This window comes from Salmo salar, chromosome 11 (genome assembly GCF_965601325.2).
Source record: "Salmo salar chromosome 11, fSalSal1, whole genome shotgun sequence".
In the NCBI taxonomy this organism is placed as follows: Eukaryota; Metazoa; Chordata; class Actinopteri; order Salmoniformes; family Salmonidae; genus Salmo; species Salmo salar.
In genome coordinates, this window is record NC_138301.1 from 86,350,767 (window position 1) to 86,369,891 (window position 19,125).

Below are 19,125 nucleotides of genomic sequence, written 5' to 3' on the forward strand. Positions count from 1 at the left end.
GTGTATATCCACTAGGTGGTGCCAGAGTAGCTTACCAAGCAAGAGGGGCCGAGGCACTCTTTTTGACTCTAGCTAGCGACTTCATTTGAAATTCAGGATCCAGTGTTACAGGCCTGTTACAAATACTAGCTAGCTAGCTACATTTCTGGTGTTCTATTCTTTCAACTCTACTTCACAGAGTAAATTAGCTACAGAAGCAGAAGCAAACATGTCTGCCTCCAAATTGGAAGAGCTTGAAGTGCTCTTACAACTCGTGAGAAATAAGAACAAACGGTGGCAAATTCGTCCACAGAACACTACTAGGTGGGGAAGGAGAATACGTCTCTTGTCCGACCTATGCGAAGCATTGGCGAGGAAAGACAATTTCAATACTTCGGATGTGGGCTGGCAGATTTCACAACCATGGTAGATGTGGGCGCATTTGGTCGGGAGGGAGATGCGGGAATTTCCTCACGATGCAAGTTTGGCTCCCAACTCATTGCAGGCCAGCTGCTGCTACCAAGGCCAGAGTGCTTGCCTGGGGACCCAAACACAGAGCCCATATGTCTTCGTGGGAGACAAGGCGCTTCCTCTGAAAGTCAACATGTGACCATGTCCAGGTAAGATACTGTAAATGGATGTGACTTGTAATATTATGATGTGAAAATTACACCAATGTAAATAGAAGTTGTAATGATATGCCTCACATAAAAGTGCTTTGGCATCCCAGTAGGAGGATGGGGGTCTATGTCCAAAGTATAGATTACACAGTTGTTACAGTACATATTTGATAGCCTTCATGTTGGGGCTCACGAGTGGCGCTGCGGTCTAAGGCACTGCATCTCAGTGCTAGATGCATCACTACAGACCCTGTTTCGATTCCAGGCAATCGGCGCAGTCCCACTCCTGGTCTCTTTCTCCTTTATCAGACTGCGAACATACCGGTTCCGAATCTGTCTCCATGCCGATGCTCCCGAGTGGCGCAGCATTTTAAGGCACTGCATCTCAGTGCAAGAGGTGTCACTACAGTCCCTGGTTCGAATCCAGGCTGTATCACACCTGGCTGTGATTGGTAGTCCCATAGGGCGGCGCACAATTAGCCCAGCGTCGTCCGGGTTTGGTCGGGGTAGGCCATCATTGTAAATAAGAATTTGTTCTTAACTGACTTGCCTAGTTAAATAAAGGATATTTTTTTTTAAATGTTGTACTATCTCCCCCCAGCAGTTGACTTTGCGTTATGGTCCATATACAATCGCAGCAAATCATTTGACAGAGGTGCTCGTTATCGTCTCACCTCCTCGGACAGACGCTCCTCAAAATTGGACAGAGATTTAATTTTGCATAAGGAATGTCAAAATCAAAGCAAACATGCAAGTAGAATAGCAGTAGCAGCATGTCCATTACTTCCGTGTTTATAAATACCAGAAAGCATGTGAAGTAGACACAGGGGCGGGACTTCCGCTGCAAAGCTTTCTCAGTACTGCCCATCAATTGTATATGTTGCATTCCAAATTTCATGGGCGCACTTGTTCGTAGTAGGTTTGTGAGCACAACAAGGAGCTGCCCATTTTGTGACATAAAATGACACTGCAACACTCTGTCGGCTCCGACTGCGTACAGTGTCCTGGCCTTAACCCCTTTGTCGCTGTACATGTGCTAGTCGGAACTTGGAAACTCTTAAATGTCCGACCAGCTAACTGGTTCAAGTTATACACGTGCCGCGTTCAACCAATCAGCGAGTCCGAAATGTCAGTTTCCTAGTTCCCGACTAGCACGTGAACGCAGCGTAACCCCTATCCAAAACACCTCCTGCCTGTCAGTGTCACAGTGTTAAAATCTCATTGAGAAGATGGATCTTGTGTTTAGGTGTGATGAAACCTTTCCAACCCACAAACACACACTGTGAGAGACTAACAAAAAGGAGAGCTGTAAAAATACTCTGTAATACATCATCTCCCTGCTTATGGCAGAACAACCTGACGAAACACTAGACCTGGACATCACTGCAGCTGGCAGTGAGGAAAGGTGTGTGTGTGGACATTACCGAGGGTCCGATTCCATAATGAGATCTGTCCTTCGGAGCTGGCAGCCAGTGTGCTCGTGTGTGTGTGTGTGTGTATGTGTGTGTGTGTGTGTGTGTATGAGAGACAGGATGGTGACCCAGAGAGGGAGGTATGTAACGGTAAAGAGTAGAGCGGGAGGTTTATGAAGACATCATTAATGCCCTTCATTAATGCCGCCCGTAACTCAACCCCACACGAACATTAAAGACTCTCTTAAACGAATGAGTCTGTTTGCAGATTTATGAGTTTTATGGTGTAGAGTCTCCATCATACTGCTGGCTAGCTGACAGCAGAGCACAGCACAGAGACATCCAAGCAGAGACAAAGTGAGGGAGTAAGGGAGAGATATAGAGCATTCTGAGTATGCAGGCTTTTGCTCCAGCACTACTCCAGAGCATGGTAGGAGTAAAAACATGCAAATCCCCGCCATAGTTCTTCAGCAGGAGGGTTGATCAGCCCTGCCATAGAAGCTAAAAGCTAGTTAACAGCTAACACGCCCAGCTCTGTAAACCTCACTGTGGTAGTTATCACACCACCACCACAAAATCACCACAGACACAATTAGAACAGAAATAAGAGTGATTTCTCCCTGCTCTAGCCACGCTGTGTGGCTTCTTTAAATTCTAAAGGAACATTTCAGCAATTTAACAGACACGCTTATACGAAGGGACTTGCTTTCAACTAGAGTAGGGAAGACAACTACCATAAATTATGATCTTCACAAGTAAAAATAACTTTAAGAGCAGTGATAATTATTCTGCAGATGCTGCTGAACTAAACGCCATTGGCTCAGCATGTTGGTACTGTTTATAGCTTAGCGATGGACTGTTACAATGACTCCGGAGGTTTGATATGATTCTAAATGGATGGTCTGAGAGTAGCTACACACACACCCAGGGTGGTGTATAGTCGCTAGGCCAGGAATAGAGCATCACACCAGATCTCTATCGAGGAGAGGGCCTCTACCTATTGGAAACATCTCCCCACTCCCATCTATCTCCCATGCCTTCCCCATACACACTTCCTTCCCGCTTCCTCCCCCATACACCCCCTCTTTCCCTCATCTGTTCTTCATCTCCTCCTCACCCCTAACCCCCCCCCCCCCACTCTCTTTCCCCTCTCATCCCTTTAGTTAGATACATTCTAGTTCTCATAAGAATATATTTTTATTCTCCCTCTCTTTCTAGCAGATGTGACCTCTCCAGATTTTCCATTCCGGAAGCCCTCACCTACACACCAGATTTTGCCTCAGATCCGGCCTGTTCCCCCCCGTCAAAGTAACGCTGTCATAGTAACTATGTCATAGTAACACACCATTTCATGGTAGAGGCCCACGCCACCAGCAGACTGGAAAACAGATGACAGTGTGTATGTGTAAAGGGGAGCCATGACTGTCACGTCCTGACCAGTAAAGGGGTTATTTGTTATTGTAGTTTGGTCAGGACGTGGCAGGGGGGTATTTGTTTTATGTGGTTCGGGGTTTGTTAGTACATGCGTTTATGTAGAGGGGTGTTTGGTTAGAGTATTCCGGGGGTTTTGGGTTATGTTCTATATTTCGTATTTCTATGCTCTGTCTAAGTTGTGTATTTCTTTGTTGGCCTGGTATGGCTCTCAATCAGGAACAACTGTACATCGTTGTTGCTGATTGAGAGTCATACTTAGGTAACCTGTTTTCACCTGTCCCTTTGTGGGAAGTTGTTGTTGCACTGCTGTGTGTTAGCCTGCATACTGTTTGTTCGATCGTTTTCTTAATTAAGTGTTCTAAATAAAGTTAAAATGAGCACTCAACCCGCTGCACCTTGGTCCAGTATATACGACGACCGTTACAATGACTCAGGATATGCTACCATTATCAAATCTGTTTTATTTTTCCCAAATTCCGTTTTCTCCGTTTAGTTTTTCCAGGTTTTGTTTCCATGTTTTTTTCTTCAGGTTTTCGCTCTCAAAATCACACTTTTTTTATTATTATAGAAAAACAACTTAATTTGATGTTTTAAGTCCACAACAATGCTTAAACCACATCAAGAGACCACTTTATGTAGATGTTTTGTGTGTAGTTACTCTTTAATTCCAATGCACCTAGCAAGAGGCAGTTGTTCAGTGGTGTTTTTGTAGCGCACATGTGGTGGTAGCATAGCAGTGGGAAGTAGGGGTGCTGCAACACCCCCCCTTATAAATATTTTAGCAAAAATCCAGCACAAAAAAAATATTTTGCCCAAAATGATATTGCTCCTTGCTGAACAGACATAAATAAAATTATTCAAAATACTACACCAGAGAGCATAATTTAGCTACAGAAAATCTGCTGTCTCAGCCACTGCCTGTCACCAAGGGAGTACCCCAAGGCTCAATCCTCTGCCCCACGCTCTTCTCAATTTACATCAACAACATAGCTCAGGCAGTATGAAGCTCTCTCATCCATTTATATGCAGATGATACAGTCTTATACTCAGCAAGCTTTCTCTACCCTTAACCTTGTTCTGAACACCTCCAAAACAAAGGTCATGTGGTTTGGTAAGAAGAATGCCCCTCTTCCCACAGTTGTTATTACTACCTCTGAGGGTTTAGAGCTTGAGGTAGTCACCTCATACAAGTACTTGGGAGTATGGCTAGATGGTGCACTGTCCTTCTCTCAGCACATATCAAAGCTGCAGGCTAAAGTTAAATCTAGACTTGGTTTCCTCTATCATAACCGCTCCTCTTTCACCCCAGCTGCCAAACTAACCCTGATTCAGATGACCATCCTACCCATGCTAGATTACGGAGACAAAATGTATAGATCTGGAGGTAACAATGCTCTCGAGCGGCTAGTAGTTCTTTACCATTCGGCCATCAGATTTCCCACCAATGCTCCTTATAGGACACATCACTGCACTCTATACTCCTCTGTAAACTGGTCATCTCTGTATACCCGTCGCAAGACCCACTGGTTGATACTTATTTATAAAACCCTCTTAGGCCTCACTCCCCCCTGAGATATCTACTGCAGCCCTCATTCTCTACATACAACACCCATTCTGCTAGTCACATTCTGTTAAAGGTCCCCAAAGCACACACAACCCTGGGTCACCCCTCTTTTCAGTTCGCTGCAGCTAGCAACTGGAACGAACTGCAACAAACACTCAAACTGGACAGTTTTATCTCAATCTCTTCATTCAAAGACCCAAAGACTCCTGGCCTGGGTATCCTGGAAGGATATTGACCTTGACCCGTCAGTAGAGGATGCCTGGTTGTTCATTTAAAATGCTTTCCTAACCATCTTAACTTCACTAGGGTAGGGGGCAGGATTCGGAATTTTGGATTAAAAGCGTTCCCAAAGAAAACTGCCTGCTACTCAGGCCCAGAAGCTAAGATATCCATATAATTAGATTTGGATAGAAAACACTCTAACGTTTCCAAAACTGTTAAAATAATGTCTGTGAGTATAACAGAACTGATATGGCAGGCAAAAACCAGAGGAAAATCCATCCAGGAAGTACTATTATTTTGAAAGGCTGTTTTTCCATTGAAAGCCTATCCACCATACAAAGACTTAGGACCCAGTTCACGATCTCTATGGCTTCTTCTACATGTGGCCAGTCTTTAGGCATTGTTTCAGGCTTTGACTCAAAAAACTGAGGGAGATACAGCACTGTCAATGAGTGGATAGTGGAAATTTCCAAACATGAGTCCAGCGTGCGATTGGGAGCGCACCTTTCTTGTTTTCTCCTCTTCTATTGACGAAGCTTTTGTCCGGTTGAAATATTATTGATTATTTATGACAAAAACAACCTGAGACTTGATTTTAAACATCGTTTGACATGTTTCTACGAACTTTTATTATACTTTTTTGGATTTTCCGTCTGTCTGTTGTGACCGCGCTTTGTTCCAATGGTTTGCTGAACAAAACGCACCAACAAAACTGAGGTTTTTGGACATAAAGAGGGACATTATCGAACAAAACGAACATTTATTGTATAACATGGAGTCTGAGTCCAACCATATGAAGATCATCAAAGGTAAGTGATACATTTTATCGCTATTTCTGACTTTTGTTACTCCTCTTCTTGGCTGCTAACTGTTTGTAATGATTTGTCTGCTGGGCGCTGTTCTCATATAATCACATGGTTTGCTTTCGCCGTAAAGCCTTTTTGAAATCTGACACAGCGGTTGGATTAACAAGAAGTTTATCTTTAAGCTGGTGTATAACATTTGTATTTTTATGTATGTTTATTATGAGAATTTCTGTTTTGTTGAGTTTCACGCGCTGCAATTTCACCGGATGTTGTTTGAGACAGTGGATTATTGAACAAAACGGAGGTTTTTGGATATAAACATGGACTTTATCGAACACACAAACATTTATTGAGTAAATGGGAGTCTTGTGAGTGCAAACATATGAAGATCATCAAAGGTAAGTGATTAATTTTATCACTATTTCTGACTTGTGTAACTCCTCTACTTGGCTTGTTACTGTTTGTAATGATTTGTCTGCTGGGCGCTGTTAATCGCATGGTATGCTTTCGCGGTAAAGCCTTTTTGAAATCTGACACCGTGGTTGGATTAACAAGAAGTTTATATTTGAACCCATGTATAACACTTGTATGTTTAATTAATTTTTATAATGAGTATTTCTGTTTTTGAATTTGGCGCTCTACAATTTCACTGGATGTTGGCCAGGTGGGACGCTAGCGTCCCACACCCCCTAGTGAGGTTAAATAAGCATGCCCCATTCAAGAAACATAGAACTAAGAACAGATATAGCCCCTGGTTCACTCCTAACTTGACTGCCCTTGACCAGCACAAAAACATCCTGTGGCATACTGCATTAGCATCGAATAGCCCCCGCAATATGCAACTTTTCAGGGAAGTCAGGAACCAATATACACAGTCAGTTAGGAAAGCAAAGGCTAGCTTTTTCAAACAGAAACTTGCATCCATATGAGCACCTCCTTTCAGCTGCCCACTGCACTGAGGCTAGGAAACACTGTCACCACTGATAAATCCACGATAATCGCGAATTTCAATAAGCATTTTTCTACGGCCGTCCATACTTTCCACCTGGCTCCCCCTACCCCGGCCAACAGCTCTGCACCCCACGCAGCAACTTGCCCAAGCCTCCCCCCGCTTATCCTTCACCCAAATCCAGATAGCTGATGTTCTGAAAGAGCTGCAAAATCTGGACCCATACAAATCAGCTGGGCTAGACAATCTTTCTAAAATTATCCGCCGCAATTGTTGCAAACCCTATTACTAGCCTGTTTAACCTCTCCTTCGTATCATCTGAGATCCCTAAAGGTTGGAAAGCTGCCGCAGTCATCCCACTCTTCAAAAGGGATAGAAACTCTAGACCCAAACTGTTACAGACCTATATCCATCCTGCCCTGCCTTTCTAAAGTCTTCAAAAGCCAAGTTAACAAACAGATCACCGACCATTTTGAATCGCACCGTACCTTCTCCGCTATGCAATCTGGTTTCCGAACTGGTCATGGGTGCACCTCAGCCATGCTCAAGGTCCTAAACGATATCATAACCGCCATTGATAAAAGACAGTACTGTGCAGCCGTCTTCATCGACCTGGCCAAGGCCTTCGACTCTGTCAATCACCGCATTCTTATCGGCATACTCAATAGCCTTGGTTTCTCAAATGACTGCCTCGCCTAGTTCACCAACTACTTCTCAGACAGAGTTCAGTGTGTCAAATCGGAGGGCCTGTTGTCCAGACCTCTGGCAGTCTCTATTGGGGGTGCCACAGAGTTCAATTCTTGGGCCGACACTTTTCTCTGTATACATCAATGATGTCAATCTTGCTGCTGGTGATTCTCTGATCCACCTCTACGCAGACGACACTATTCTGGATACATCTGGCCCTTCTTTGGACACTGTTAACAAACCTCCAAACGAGCTTCAAAGCCATACAACACTCCTTCCGTGGTCTCCAACTGCACTTACATGCTAGTAAAACTAAATGCATGCTCTTCAACCGATCGCTGCCCGCACCCACCCGCCCGACTAGCATCACTACTCTGGACCGTTCTGACTTAGAATATGTGGACAACTACAAATACCTAGGTGTCTGGTTAGACTGTAAACTCTCCTTCCAGACTCGCATCAAGCATCTCCAATCCAAAATTAAATCTAGAATTGGCTTCCTATTTCGCAATAAAGCCTCCTTCACTCATGCTGCCAAGCATATCCCCGTAAAACGGACTACCCTACCGATCCTTGACTTCGGCAATGTCATTTACAAAATAGTCTCCAACACTCTACTCAGCAAATTGGATGTAGTCTGTCACAGTGCCATCCGTTTTGTAACTAAAGCCCCATATACTACCCACCACTGCGACCTGTATGCTCTCATTGGCTGGCCCTCGCTACGTATCCGTCGCCATACCCACTGGCTCCAGGTCATCTATAAGTCTTTGCTAGGTAAAGGACCTTATCATAGCTCCCTGGTCACCATAGCAACACCCACCCGTAGCACGCGCTCGCTCCAGCGGGTATATTTCACTGGTCATCCCCAAAGCCAACACTTACTTTGGCCGCCTTTCCGTCCAGTTCTCTGCTGCCAATTACTGGAACGAATTGCACAAGTCACTGAAGCTGGAGACATATCGCCCTCACTAACTATAAGCATCAGCTGTCAGAGCAGCTTGCCGATCTCTGCACCTGTACACAGCCCATCTGTAAATAGCCCACCCAACTACCTCATCCCCATATTGTTATGTTTTTGCTCTTTTACACCCCAGTATTTCTACTTGCACATCATCATCTGCACATCTATGACTCCAACGTTAATGCTAAATTGTAATTATTTCACCACTATGGCCTATTTATTGCCTTACCTCCCTAATCTTACTACATTTGCACACTGTATATAGATTTTTCTATTGTGTTATTGACTGTACGTTTGTTTATCCCATGTGAACTCTGTGTTGTTTTTGCCGCACTGCCTTGCTTTATCTTGACCAGGTCGCAGTTGTAAATGAGAACTTGTTCTCAACTGGCCTACCCGGGTTAAATATATGTGAAATAAAAAAATTAAAATATATTTTTTTTTAAATCATGGACACTCTTACTGACAGGCGGCTACTTGTGTGATGTATTGCTGTCTCTACCTTGTTGCCCTTTGTGCTGTTGTCTGTGCCCAATAATGTTTGTACCATGTTTTGTGCTGCTACCATGTTGTGTTGCTACCATGTTATTGTTATGTTGTGTTGCTACCATGCTGTGTTGTCATGTGTTGCTGCCATGCTATGTTGTTATCTAAAGGTCTCTCTTAATTTAGTATTGTCTCTCTTGTTGTGATGTGTTTTGTCCTATATTTATATTGTATTAGCTTTTTATTTTTAATCCCAGGCCCCCGTCTCCGCAGGAGGCTTTTTGCTAGTTAAATAAAGGTTAAATATTATTTTTTTAAATAGCTTCTACAAAATAGCTGTGGGTTTAGTTTTATCACAAGCACTTTCAGCTGGGAAGGCTGCAATTTGGGCAGCACGTGAGCCAAATATACACTGCTCAAAAAAATAAAGGGAACACTTAAACAACACAATGTAACTCCAAGTCAATCAAACTTCTGTGAAATCAAACTGTCCACTTAGGAAGCAACACTGATTGACAATAAATTTCACATGCTGTTGTGCAAATGGAATAGACAACAGGTGGAAATGATAGGCAATTAGCAAGACACCCCCAATAAAGGAGTGGTTCTGCAGGTGGGGACCACAGACCACTTCTCAGTTCCTATGCTTCCTGGCTGATGTTTTGGTCACTTTTGAATGCTGGCGGTGCTTTCACTCTAGTGGTAGCATGAGACGGAGTCTACAACCCACACAAGTGGCTCAGGTAGTGCAGCTCATCCAGGATGGCACATCAATGCGAGCTGTGGCAAGAAGGTTTGCTGTGTCTGTCAGCGTAGTGTCCAGAGCATGGAGGCGCTACTAGGAGACAGGCCAGTACATCAGGAGACGTGGAGGAGGCCGTAGGAGGGCAACAACCCAGCAGCAGGACCGCTACCGCCGCCTTTCTGCAAGGAGGAGCAGGAGAAGCACTGCCAGAGCCCTGCAAAATGACCTCCAGCAGGCCACAAATGTGCATATGTCTGCTCAAACGGTCAGAAACAGACTCCATGAGGGTGGTATGAGGGCCCGACGTCCACAGGTGGGGGTTGTGCTTACAGCCCAACACCGTGCAGGACGTTTGACATTTGCCAGAGAGCACCAAGATTGGCAAATTCGCCACTGGCGCCCTGTGCTCTTCACAGATGAAAGCAGGTTCACACTGAGCACGTGACAGACGTAACAGAGTCTGGAGACGCCGTGGAGAACGTTCTGCTGCCTGCAACATCCTCCAGCATGACCGGTTTGGCGGTGGGCCAGTCATGGTGTGGGGTGGCATTTCTTTGGGGGGCCGCACAGCCCTCCATGTGCTCGCCAGAGGTAGCCTGACTGCCATTAGTTACCGAGATGAGATCCTTAGACCCCTTGTGAGACCATATGCTAGTGCAGTTGGCCCTGGGTTCCTCCTAATGCAAGACAATGCTAGACCTCATGTGGCTGGAGTGTGTCAGCAGTTCTTGCAAGAGGAAGGCATTGATGCTATGGACTGGCCCGCCCGTTCCCCAGACCTGAATCCAATTGAGCACATCTGGGACATAATTTCTCGCTCCATCCACCAACGCCACGTTGCACCACTGACTGTCCAGGAGTTGGCAGATGCTTTAGTCCAGGTCTGGGAGGAGATCCCTCAGGAGACCATCCGCCACCTCATCAGGAGCATGCCCAGGCGTTGTAGGGAGGTCATACAGGCACGTGGAGGCCACACACACTACTGAGCCTCATTTTGACTTGTTTTAACCTGTTGGGTCTAGGGGGCAGCATTTGCACGTCTGGATAAAAAAAATGTACCCGATTTAATCTGGTTACTAATCCTACCCAGTAACTAGAATATGCATATACTTATTATATATGGATAGAAAACACTCTAAAGTTTCCAAAACTGTTTGAATGGTGTCTGTGAGTATAACAGAACTCATTTGGCAGGCAAAACCCTGAGACATTTTCTGACAGGAAGTGGATACCTGATGTGTTGTATTGACTTTAAACCTCTCCCATTGAAAAACACAGGGGTTTAGGAATATTTTGGCACTTCCTATTGCTTCCACTAGATGTCACCAGCCTTTACAAAGTGTTTTGAGTCTTCTGGAGGGAGATCTGACCGAACAAGAGCCATGGAACGGTGATGTCCCATTAGACACCTGGCGCGCTACTTCATGTTGGGTACCCTCGTTCCAATACGTTATAAAAGGCTATGCATTCGTCCACCTTGAATATTATTCATGTTCTGGTTAAAAAAGGCCCTAATGATTTATGCTATACAACGTTTGACATGTTTGAACGAACGGAAATATATTTTTTCCCCTCGTTCATGACGAGAAGTCCGGCTGGCTTACATCATGTGCTAACGAGACGGAGATTTTTGGACATAAATGATGAGCTTTTTTGAACAAAACTACATTCGTTATGGACCTGTGATACCTGGAAGTGACATCTGATGAAGAGAATCAAAGGTAATGGATTATTTACATAGTATTTTCGATTTTAGATCTCCCCAACATGACGTCTAGTCTGTATCGCAACGCGTATTTTTCTGGGCACAGTGCTCAGATTATTGCAAAGTGTGATTTCCCAGTAAGGTTATTTTTAAATCTGGCAAGTTGATTGCGTTCAAAAGATGTAAATCTATAATTCTTTAAATGACAATATAATATTTTACCAATGTTTTCTAATTTTAATTATTTAATTTGTGACGCTGACTTGACTGCCGGTTATTGGAGGGAAACGATTTCCTCAACATCAATGCCATAGTAAAACGCTGTTTTTGTATATAAATATGAACTTGATAGAACTAAAAATGCATGCATTGTCTAACATAATGTCCTAGGAGTGTCATCTGATGGAGATTGTAAAAGGTTAGTGTATCATTTTAGCTGGTTTTATGGTTTTGGTGACCCTGTCTTTGACTTGACAAAACATTACACACAACTCTTGTAAATGTACTGTCCTAACATACTCTAAATTTATGCTTTCGCCGTAAAACCTTTTTGAAATCGTAAAACGTGGTTAGATTAAGGAGATGTTTATCTTTCAAATGGTGTAACATAGTTGTATTTTTGAAAAATTTGAATTTTGACATTTATTTGGATTCAAATTTGCCGCTCTTGAAATGCACCTGCTGTTGATGGAGTGCACCACAGGTGGCACGCTAGCGTCCCACCTAGCCCCAAGAGGTTAAGGACATTACATCAAAGTTGGATCAGCCTGTAGTGTGGTTTTCCACTTTAATTTTGAGTGTGACTCCAAATCCAGACCTCCATGGGTTGATAAATTGGATTTCTATTGATTATTTTTGTGTGATTTTGTTGTCAGCACATTCAACTATGTAAAGAAAAAAGTATTTAATAAGATTATTTCTTTCATTCAGATCTAGGATGTGTTGTTTAAGAGTTCCCTTTATTTTTTTGAGCAGTATATACCTGGCACTCTAACCCTGGCACTCTAACTGTTAAACTCATTAGTACACTAACAATGGCTGCCAGTCCTGACTTGAATGGGAACTGCCCATCTATGGATCATATATCTATGGTTGTTCGCAGCTGTCAGTTTGCCTTTCACAAATGTATAAAAACAATTGTGAGAAAAACGTAGGCCTACCATTTGGAAAGCAAATGCCTAATGCTGAAAAGAGTGGACTAATCTGTCTGTGGAAGCAAACTATTTTTTTCTCAACAACTTTCAGCGATTCTGAGCAAACAGCACTTGAGATATTGGCACGAGCGCGTCGGGCATTACTGGTGAGTGGCCTATGAATCATTTTCATCATTGGGTGAGTCAGTGTCACTGGAAAGTTTATTTCGTAGCTTAATGTAGCCTACAGTGCATTTGGAAAGTATTCAGAAACCTTGACTTCTTCCACATTTTGTTACGTTTCAGCATTATTCTAAAATAAATGTTTTCCTCCACCAATCTACACACAATACCCCATAATATCAAAGCAAAAACAGGTTTTTAGAAATCTGTGCAAATGTATAACAAATTTAAAGCTGAAATATTACGTTTACATAAGTATTCAGTCCCTTTACTCAGTACTTTGCTGAAGCACCTTCGGCAGCGATTACAGCCTCGAGTCTACTTGGGTATGACGCTACAAGCTTGACACACCTATATTTGGGGAGTTTCTCCCATTCTTCTCTGCAGATACTCTCAAGCTCTGTCAGGTTGGATGGGGAGCGTCGCTGCACAGCTATTTTCAGGACTCTCCAGAGATGTTCAATCAGGTTCAAGTCTGGGCTCTGGCTGGGCCACTCAAGGACATTCAGAGACTTGTCCCGAAGCCACTCCTACGTTGTCTTGGCTGTGTGCTTAGGGTCATTGTGTTGGAAGGTGTACGTTCGCCCCAGTCTGAGGTCCTGAGCGCTCTGGAGCAGGTTTTCATCAAGGATCTCTGTACATTTCTCTGTTCATCTTTCCCTCGATCATGAATAGTTTCCCAGTCCCTGCCGCTGAAAAACATCACCACAGTATGATGCTGCCACCATGCTTCACCATAGGGATGGTGCAAGGTTTCCTCCAAACATGATGCTTGGCATTCAGGCCAAAGAGTTCAATCTTGGTTTTATCAGAGCAGTGAATCTTGTTTCTCATGGTCTGAGAGTCTTTAGGTACCCTTTAGCAAACTTCAAGCGGGATGTCATGTGCCTTTTACTGAGGAGTGGCTTCCGTCTGGCCACTCTACCGTAAAGGCCTGATTGGTGGAGTGCTGCAGTGATAATTGTCCTTCTGGAAGATTCTCCCATCTCCACAGAGGAACTCTCGAGCTCTGTCAGAGTGACCATCGGGTTCTTGGTCACCTCGCTGACCAAGGCACTTCTCCCCTGATTGCTCAGTTTGGCCGGGCGGCCAGCTCTAGGAAGAGTCTTGGTGGTTCCAAACATCTTCCATTTAAGAATAATGGAGGCCACTGTTTTGGGGGACCTTCAATGCTGCAGAAATGTTTTGTTACGCTTCCCCAGATCTGTGCCTCGACAAAATCCTGTCTCGGAGCTACGGACAATTCCTTCGACCTCATGGCTTGGTTTTTGCTTTGACATGCACTGTCAACTGTGGGACCTTATATAGACAGGTGTGTGCCTTTCCAAATCATGTCGAATCAATTGAATTTACCACAGGTGGGCTCCAATCAAGTTGCAGAAACATCTCAAGGATGATCAATGGAAACAGGATGCACCTGAGCTCAATTTCGCGTCTCATAGCAAAAGGTCTGAATGCTTATGTAAATAAGGTATTTCTGTTTTTTGCAAAAATTAAATTAAAAAACGTTTTAGTTTTGTCATTATTTGTATTGATGAGGAAAATTTGAATTTAAACAATTATAGAATAAGGCTGTAACATCACTTGAAAAAGTCTAGGGGTATTTCCCGAAGGGACTGTATATAGACGGGGATTCTCGTTGCCTCTTCAGAAAGTTGCAAAAAATACGAATCACTCATGCATTCTGTTCACGTCTAATGATAAACTTGGTCAAATTAATAAACGTTCAAACATTTAGTTGAATCCTTGCTAAATTAACCCTGTGTAGCTTAGTTGGTAGAGCATGGCACTTGCAACGCCAGGTTTGCCGGTCCAATTCCCAAGGAGGACAAGTATGAAAATGTATGGACTCAATACTGAAATCACTCTGGATAAGAGCGTCTGCTAAATGACTAAAATGTAAAATGTTCAACATATTGTTGAATTACATTATAATGTCTAGATACAGTGTTTTGCGGCCATGGTCTCTACATCGCATATTTTATAGGGCCCTATACCATGAAATGTCCATGGTCCCAAAGTGGGCTACATGAATCATTTGATTGTACAACTACACAACCCAGCTGAAGTACGGTTACATACAGAGGCTGAATGTCTGGAGACAGAGAAGAGGACATGTTGAGAGTAGCACTGGAGAACAGCTCTCTCTTACCATATACTTCTATCTACCTCTCCACTCTCTTTATATATATATATACAGTGAGGGAAAAAAGTATTTGATCCCCTGCTGATTTTGTACGTTTGCCCACTGACAAAGAAATGATCAGTCTATAATTTTAATGGTAGGTTTATTTGAACAGTGAGAGACAGAATAACAACAAAAAAATCCAGAAAAACATGCATTTTAATGAGGGAAATAAGTATTTGACCCCCTCTCAATTAGAAAGATTTCTGGCTCCCAGGTGTCTTTTATACAGGTAACGAGCTGAGATTAGAGCACACTCTTAAAGGGAGTGCTCCTAATCTCAGTTTGTTACCTGTATAAAAGACACCTGTCCACAGAAGCCAATCAATCAGATTCCAAACTCTCCACCATGGCCAAGACCAAAGAGCTCTCCAAGGATGTCAGGGACAAGATTGTAGACCTACACAAGGCTGGAATGGGCTACAAGACCATCGCCAAGCAACTTGGTGAGAAGGTGACAACATTTGGTGGAATTATTCGCAAATGGAAGAAACACAAAAGACCTGTCAGTCTCCCTCGGCCTGGGGCTCCATGCAAGATCTCACCTCGTGGAGTTGCAATGATCATGAGAACGGTGAGGAATTAGCCCAGAACTACACGGGAGGATCTTGTCAATGATCTCAAGGCAGCTGGGACCATAATCACCAAGAAAACATTGGTAACACACTACGCCGTGAAGGACTGAAATCCTGCAGCGCCCGCAAGTTCCCCCTGCTCAAGAAAGCACATATACATGCCCGTCTGAAGTTTGCCAAAGAACAGCTGAATGATTCAGAGGACAACTGGTGAAAGTGTTGTGGTCAGATGAGACCAAAACGGAGCTCTTTGGCATCAACTCAACTCGCCGTGTTTGGAGGAGGAGGAATGCTGCCTATGACCCTAAGAACACCATCCCCACCGTTAAACATGGAGGTGGAAACATTATGCTTTGGGGGTGTTTTTCTGCTAAGGGGACAGGACAACTTCACCGCATCAAAGGGATGATGGACAGGGCCATGTACCGTCAAATCTTGGGTCAGAACCTCCTTCCCTCAGCCAGGGCATTGAAAATGGGTCGTGGATGGGTATTCCAGCATGAAAATGACCCAAAACACACGGCCAAGGCAACAAAGGAGTGGCTCAAGAAGAAGCACATTAAGGTCCTGGAGTGGCCTAGCCAGTCTCCAGACCTTAATCCCATAGAAAATCTGTGGAGGGAGCTGAAGGTTCGAGTTGCCAAACGTCAGCCTCGAAACCTTAATGACTTGGAGAAGATCTGCAAAGAGGAGTGGGACAAAATCCCTCCTGAGATGTGTGCAAACCTGGTGGCCAACTACAAGAAACGTCTGACCTCTGTGATTGCCAACAAGGGTTTTGCCACCAAGTACTAAGTCATGTTTTGCAGAGGGGTCAAATACTTATTTCCCTCATTAAAATGCAAATCATTTTATAATATTCTTGACATGCGTTTTTCTGGATTTTTTTGTTGTTATTCTGTCTCTCACTGTTCAAATAAACCTACCATTAAAATTATAGACTGATCATTTCTTTGTCAGTGGACAAATGTACAAAATCAGCAGGGGATCAAATACTTTTTTCTCTCACTGTATATTTTATTATCTCTCTCTCTCTCTCTCTCTCTACTCTTCACCCATCTGTCTCTCTTTCTCTTGCTCCTCCCTGAATGAGGCATCTGACATAGAACACCAATTACAAATTCGCTCCGATCACAAGTTAGTCAGGAGTTCTTACACAGACATTCAGCGTCTCTCACTGTTACCCTGGTGAGTAACATTTCCAATGTATGCATTATGCAAATACACTTGAAACTGAACTCTCACACCATGACATGATTATCATTATTGTGTGTGTGTGTGTGTGGCTATATTACCCCATATGTGCAGATATGAACATCCAAAGTAGTCTTCTGAACATAATGGTCCGGTTTCCCGGTTAAGCCTAGTCCTGGCCTAACAAAGCTCGATGGAGAATCTCGGTTTAAAGTGCTTTTTAGTCGAGGACTAGCTTTAATCTCTGTCCAGGAAACCGGTCCAATAACTTTTTCAATGCCACGGATCATGTGGCAATATAACTAATTCAATTCCATTCTATTCATCAGCCGGTGACAGTTGGTTCCGCGCGTGAGTCACCGGTCAAGCGCAGTGAGTCAACAGAAATCGCATGCATCAGCCAGGTCTCATCAGACGTGACAAAAGCGTCATTTACCGTACACCGACACATTTACAGCCACGTCTATCGGACACAATGTCCCCACATTAGCAGTGACCTGTGACTGACTGCTTGTGCTGTGTTCCTCAGAGAGAGACATGGGTCAAGGATTACCAGCTGGACTCTCCCCTCTGGTTTGTAAATGTGGTCACCTTTGTGTATATCTTATACATTATTAATGGCGCCTTTATAAGACATTATACGGCTATAAAGGGTGCATGCCATAGGATATATGGATTAATGGTTAAGTAATGTGAAGCATTGTAGTTCATGAAGGGTTCATTCGTTTAACTGATAAATCAAGAGGAAACCCTCGGATATCCAACTCATTCGAAACAAACCCTTTGTTATTGCAGTTGCATAATTATTCAATAGGCTACCACATGCAGGGGCTCCTAAATTCCATAGGCAATTTTTCTTATATAGGCTATGCATTTCAAATCTATATGAACATGCTTGACTAGATACCCTACACCTACTTAATTTAAACGTAGCATTGTTTTTATCAAAAGAGCAATGATTCTGAAAAATAATGAACCAATGTTTACAAACCACAAAATGCAAGCTACATGCAACATTGTGTGACTACAGTCTTGCTATTTATTGGATTGCATTGGTGTCTCACCTGCGTTTCTGATCCTTGTACAACACCCCTCGAGGAGGTAGGATAGGAATTAAATGTCCGACTCCTTTGATGGCTTCAAGTCACAACTCCCGAAAAAACATAGGAATTTTTCCGAGTTCAAATAGAGTGGCGCGGCGAAGCCACGCGTAATGGACGTTGACTGCAGAGTATGGTGCGGTCTCTCTTTCTACCTTCCAACAAGTTTTATAACTAAGACTTTCAGTTCGAATACAACAGCATTTCGTTGTTTATCCGTTTCAGTAAACCAGCAAATCTCGAGGCATTTTAGTTTACACCAAATGTGCCTATTCCTGCCTGGAGAAAACGTCGGAACTCCGACCGTTTTCTGTATTGTCTTGGAACTGTCGAATAAAGTCGCGAAAAAAACTTTGCACAATCCTGCAACCTAATATTTTGCTGAAATTATATATATATTTTTTAAGTCAACAACGCAGAGATGTACTCTAATTTGTTAATAGCATTTGAGGTGAAGTGGCTGGCAACTTCAATTAATATATTTCAGAGCAGCGAATTCCAATTCTCACTGTGCGTTGTGTGCGCGTGTTTGGGTAGGTGGGGGGTTACAGAGCTGGGAGATTCTGAAGGAGACCTCCCCCTTCCCTGCTTGCCTCTGTCGCCCCACCCTCCGTCTCAATTGCAGGAACTCCAAATTATTTTAGCCTACACTGTAAACCTGTAGGTCTATCCCAAATAAAACAAAGAGTTCTCTACTGACTTGACTGACCAAAACACAGCATAATTTGGAAATAGACAGTAGCCTATGTTTGTTTGTGTTTTGGCAACATTCTCATAGGCTTTGATTACTCATCGTTGTTGTCGACTGCATTTTTAACTATGACCTAACAGGGAAATGGCCTTCATATCTTGTTGGAGGGAGAGCCCTGCTGTGTGAGTTTGTGAGTTGTGGGGGGAGGGGGGCTGACTGGCTAAGCAGTGATGTAACTGGGCCTGGTCTAAGTAGGTTATACAGTTGATTAAAATAAGAGGAAAGCTATGCCGAGAGAGAAACACACACACACTTTTATGTTCTGTCTGCGTCCATTTACAGGAAACCTTGGGACGGGATACTGTATGTAGGCTGGCCACAGTAGGAATGGCTGTTTTATAATTAGCAGTAAATGCCATTGGGCTGTGATGAATGAACTGTAAGGAGTGATAGACATGTAATACAGACAGTAAACGCGGCCCTTACATTCA

At 43.5% G+C, this 19,125-nt stretch overlaps 1 protein-coding gene across 1 annotated transcript in view; it reads right to left on the reverse strand.

The window, feature by feature from the left end:
* The window catches only part of fgfr1b (fibroblast growth factor receptor 1b), a 31,050-nt gene extending 12,587 nt beyond the window's left edge, over positions 1-18,463 (reverse strand). The window contains exon 1 of the mRNA XM_074112228.2: positions 17,908-18,463. The gene's annotated coding sequence lies outside the window, so the exon portion shown is untranslated. The remainder of the gene's footprint in view (positions 1-17,907) is intronic.
* Positions 18,464-19,125: the final 662 nt, after the last annotated feature.